This window comes from Antechinus flavipes, chromosome 2 (assembly GCF_016432865.1).
Source record: "Antechinus flavipes isolate AdamAnt ecotype Samford, QLD, Australia chromosome 2, AdamAnt_v2, whole genome shotgun sequence".
NCBI lineage: Eukaryota > Metazoa > Chordata > Mammalia > Dasyuromorphia > Dasyuridae > Antechinus > Antechinus flavipes.
This window is the reverse complement of record NC_067399.1, coordinates 549,368,161-549,374,180: the sequence shown is the minus strand read 5'-3', so window position 1 is coordinate 549,374,180 and position 6,020 is coordinate 549,368,161.

The following is a 6,020-nucleotide window of genomic DNA, read 5'->3' as shown; positions in this document are numbered from 1 at the left end:
TCCAAAAATATAGGCTTCCCAGATTATCAGAGGAGGAAATAAATTGCATAAATAATCCCATTTCAGAAAAAGAAATAGAACAAGCTATTAATCAACTCCCTAAAAAAAAATTTCCAGGACCAGATGGATTTACATGTGAATTCTACCAAACATTCAAAGAACAATTAGTCCCAATGCTTTATGAACTATTTGAAAAAAAATAGGGAATGAAGGAGTCCTACCAAATTCCTTTTATGACACAGACATGGTACTGATACCTAAACCAGGTAGGTTGAAAACAGAGAAAGAAAATTATAGACCAATCTCCCTAATGAATATTGATGCTAAAATCTTAAATAAGATATTAGCAAAAAGACTACAGAAAATCATCCCCAGGATAATATACCACGATCAAGTAGGATTTATACCAGGAATGCAGGGCTGATTCAATATTAAGAAAACTATCAGTATAATTGGCCATATTAATAATCAAATTAACAAAAACCATATGATCATCTCAAATAGATGCAGAAAAAGCATTTGATAAAATCCAACATCCATTCCTATTAAAAACTCTTGAGACTTTAGGAATAAATGGACTTTTCCTTAAAATAATCAGTAGCATCTATTTAAAACCAGCAGTAAGCATCATATATAACAGGGACAAACTGCAACCATTCCCAAGAAGATCAGGAGTGAAACAAGGTTGCCCACTATCACTGTTACTATTTAATATTGTATTAGAAATGCTAGCTTTGGCAATAAAAGTTGAGAAAGAGATTAAAGGAATAAGAATAAGCAATGAGGAAACCAAATTATCACTCTTTGCTGATGATATGATGGTATACTTAGAGAACCCCAGAGACTCTACTAAAAAGTTATTAAAAACAATCCACACCTTTAACAAAGTTGCAGGATACAAAATAAACCCACATAAGTCATCAGCATTCTTATATATCACTAATACAACCCAACAGTTAGAATTACAAAGAGAAATTCCATTTAAAGTAACTACTAATTGTATAAAATATTTAGGAATCTATGTGCAAAAGAAAAATCAGAAACTTTGTGAGCAAAACTACAAAACACTTTCCACACAAATTAAGTGTGATCTAACCAACTGGAAAAATATTAAATGCTCTTGGATTGGGTGAGCAAATATAATAAAGATGACAATACTACCTAAACTAATCTATTTATTTAGCACTATACCAATCAGACTCCCAATAAACTATTTTGATGACCTAGAAAAAATAACAAAGTTCATATGGAAAAACAAAAGGTCAAGAATTTCAAGGGAATTAATGAAAAAAAAATCAAATGAAGGTGGCCTAGCTGTACCAGATCTAAAATTATATCATAAAGCAGCAGTTACTAAAACTGTCTGGTATTGGCTAAGAAACAGACTAGTTGATCAATGGAATAGGTTAGGTTCAAAGGACAAAACAGCCAATAACTTTAATAATCTAGTGTTTGACAAACCCAAAGACCCCAGTTTTGGGGATAAGAACACAGTATTTGACAAAAATTGCTGGGAAAATTGGAAATTAGTATGGCAGAAACTAGGCATTGACCCACACTTAATACCGTACACCAAGATAAGGTCAAAATGGGTTCATGACCTAGGCATAAAGAATGAGATTATAAATAAATTGGAAGAGCATGGGATAGTTTACCTCTCAGATCTGTGGAAGAGGGAGGAATTTATGACCAAAGAAGAACTAGTGATCACTATTGACCACAAAATAGAAAATTTTGATTATATCAAATTGAAAAGTTTTTGTACAAACAAAATAAATCCAGACAAGATTAGAAGGGAAACAATAAACTGGGAAAACATTTTTACAGTCAAAGGTTCTGATAAAGGCCTCATTTCCAAATTATATAGAGAATTGACTCTAATTTATAAGAAATCAAACCATTCTCCAATTGATAAATGGTCAAAGGATATGAACAGACAATTCCCAGACAAAGAAATTAAAACTATTTCTAGCCATATGAAAAGATGCTCCAAACATTATTAATCAGAGAAATGCAAATTAAGAGAACTCTGAGATACCACTACACACCTATCAGATTGGCTAGAATGACAGGGAAAGATAATGCGGAATGTTGGAGGGGATGTGGGAAAACAAGGACACTGATACATTGTTGGTGGAATTGTGAACACATCCAGCCATTCTGGAGAGCAATTTGGAACTATGCTCAAAAAGTTATCTAACTGTGCATACCCTTTGATCCAGCAGTGTTTCTACTGGGCTTATACCCCAAAGAGATAATAAAGAAGGGAAAGGGACCCGTATGTGCCAAAATGTTTGTGGCAGCCCTGTTTGTAGTGGCTAGAAGCTGGAAAATGAATGGATGCCCATCAATTGGAGAATGGTTGAGTAAATTGTGGTATATGAACATTATGGAATATTATTGTTCTGCAAGAAATGACCAGCAGGATGAATACAGAGAGGACTGGCGAGACTTACATGAACTGATGCTAAGTAAAATGAGCAGAACCAGAAATCATTATATACCTCAACAACGATACTGTTTGAGGATGTATTCTGATGGAAGTGGATCTCTTCAATAAAGAGAGCTAATTCAGTTTCAACTGATCAAGGATGGACAGAAGCAGCTACACCCAAAATGAATATAAACTGCTTGCATTTTTGTTTTTCTTCCCGGATTATTTATACCTTCTGAATCCATTTCTCCCTGTGCAACAAGAGAACTGTTCGGTTCTGCACACATATATTGTATCTAGGATATACTGTAACCTATTTGACATGTAAAGGACTGCTTGCCATATGGGGGAGGGGGTAGAGAGAGGGAGGAGGAAAATCGGAACAGAAATTAGTGCAAGGGATAATGCGTAAAAAATTACCCTGGCATGGATTCTGTCAATAAAAAGTTATTAAAAAAAAAAAGAGAGAGAGAGAGAGATGACATTATAAGAACAATAGTGACAGAATTTTCTGCCACAGCACCTAAGGCAAACTTTTCTACAGCAACACAACAATGGGAAGTGTGGTCACATACATGGAGTGTATTGGTGGAGAGGTACACATAGAGCTAGGAACTATATCTACTCAGGCAACTCATACTCTAGCAGTGCAGAACTCATGTCCTTCCCTTTCTTGTGGTACCCTCATGCACTTACAAAGTGTTTTTTTCTAGATAGAGTACTCAGTCAGGTTCCCTTGGCATGTTGCTCTCAGGAGTTCAACTATTGATAGGCTTCCTTCTCAATTCACAGAGTTAATGCTTTTTTAATACAACTTGATGCCTCAACACTGGGTCTGAGCTCTGCTGAGTGCAGAGATTAGTATCTCCTAATAGATAAAGAGCTGTTGCAAGATGCCATGACTAGAAGAGAGGAAAATTCCCTCTTTCTACAAGTGGAGAACAATTCCTCCTTAAGGAAAATATTCTTACATAGTAGATCCTCTTTTCTGCTTGCAGGAGTCACCTTCTTAGGAACTGTTTCCTACCTTATCTGCCTCCTTTGACTGTGTTTCATTATTATGAGATCATGAATGAAGCAAGCAATACTTGACCACCCAATAACTGGCTTCCCATTAATCACATTAGTTTTGATTAGAAAAGTTTTTTTTCTAGTAGAGAAACAAAGTGTTAACTTTTCTTTACATTTTAAGATTTTAGGGCCTGTGTTCCCTGACTTTTATCTTCTTGAAGTTTATTAGTGGAAATGGGAAGAAATCATTTGATCAGTCATGTACAAATTCCCTCTCCACTTCCCAGGAGATCAGAAGCTGTGGCAAACAAAACAATCAATTATTGAGAATTGGCTCTGAACCAAATTAATTAAATTCCTTTGGGAGTGTGGCTCTGAGTTTCCCTCATTCTCTAGTAAAAAGGGAAAATTTTCTAGGATAAAATATAGTACCTATCACCCAGGGAACAGAACCAATGTGAACAGCACAATATCACTAAAATGGTAATAGTGGCCTTGCAGCATCAAACATAGGTTGCCCCTCCAGATGTATATGGTGGTTATAAATATTTCTTGCACATCTTTTCAAATATTCCCTTCTTTCATTCTTTCTGCTAAAGTTGCATTTGTGAGAGAGTGTGCTTCAACTTATAGATGAAATCTTTTCTTGCTACCTTTTTTTCATTACTGTTCCATCTCAATAAATGCCTTTGCTTTGAATTAAAAAGTAGTACCATTCACCTACCTATCTATATTTCCCAAAATCAGCTTTATCATCTACCTCTATTACTAATAATCCTTTTGAAAATTTTGACAAAAGTTTTGTTTAGTTCTTACTATGTTTCATCCCTCCCTAGCTAAATTCCAACTGAAGAAGAGGTTTTGAATGTCTATTAGGCGCCTATCATGTGGCAAAGCATGTGATGCTGATTTTATTCCCGCCAAGATTTACAAGATGGAGAGGTCCATTGCTTATACAAAAGGTGACTGAAATTTTTCACGTTATAAGACAAGGGGAAGTTACTCACCAGGAGTTCAATGATTGTCAAGGATTCCATTGTCCATCTCTATAAAGTAAAGGGAATAGATTGTCCTATAATAATCATAGGGTGGGGGGAGGTCTCTCTTCTGTCAGAGTCCTCCTTATTAGGCTGATCCTTCATCTGGAAGATTGTCATCTATCTGAGAGCAGTGCAGCTTCAGAAAGGTTTGAGGAATAGTTTGATATGTTGTTACTGAGTATAACAGAAGTCTATATACAATATTTATAGATCTGCCCAAGATCTTTGATACTTATTAAATTATAAATTTGACAAATTTGTAATTATGTGAATGTTTTAGAGATATTCTCCTAACTCTCACTGGCAAAGATAGGTAAGGCTGCCAGAAGGCAGAGTATATTACATATACTCTCAAGACTTCAGTCCTGAGTCAAGTCCACATAGAGGTATTTCCTTGCATGATTATTAGTTGATCTCAATTAATCATATCTAGTTAACCATTAGAAACAGGTACTTATTTCAGTGATATAAACTATTCCCCCAGAGTCCTGTGATAATTTTTTAAAATTTTTTCCTAAAAGTATATACAGAATCCATGGAAAAGTAAACTCAAGCTTAGAGATTTCATAGCACTGATGGGTAAGTCCTGGAAGTCATTTTGCTGAAGTCCTCAAAATGTTCACTTTAGCAGTAGTTTTTTCCCTGATGAATTCCTTGTAGAGACTTGAATCTGTTTTTTGTCATCATACCTTTGGCATCTGCTGCAGATATTGCTGGTATTCTGGGGGTGCTGCTGGGAAGCTGTTGAAAAATCTTAATCCTCTTTTTATTGGAAGTCCACAAGGTTGTCATCTAGTTATGTGGAGAAGGAGGAAGGGAGACAAAGATCAAGGCACTCTTCTCTTTCCTTAGTGACCCTAGTAAACCTTCTTAGATTTTGGTTAGAAGACTCCTAATGTAAACTGCTTATATTCTAAGAAACAAAAACAAAAGTACAAACCTCAATTCCCATCTGATTCACTATTTTAAAGATTACCTTCAGGCTTTGACCAAGTTTTCCCAATGAGTCTAAACATGCTTCCTGTATAATATCATTCCAATTCATCCAATAGTTTTCAAAGACATCTAAATTTGGTAAAAGACTTTTTCTTGACTTACTCTAAAACCCATGATTTTTTCAATATTCTTATCTGATTAAAATATCAGGGCATAGCATCTTGACACTTACTTTAAATGGGATGAGATAACTTGATTTATTCAATTGTCCCCCCTTTATATATTTTTTCAAAAGTATTTTCATATATGTTTCCCCAATTAGAATGTAAATTCTGCAAAGGAGGAGTTTTTATTTGTTTTGTATGCCTCCAGTAAGTCTAATAATTAGTACCCCATATCACTAATAAATGGATCTATTCATGGATCTGCCCAGATACAGAGCCAACCATCTGTTCACACTTCCATATATGCTTCCATTCTTTTGTTTTAATTTTCCAACACCCAAAACATATTTGCCCAAAATAGTCTGTTTTGAAAGTTAGTTGGTCCCAAGAAATCTAAAAAACTTCAGTTAAAAACAAAACAAAACAAAACAGCAA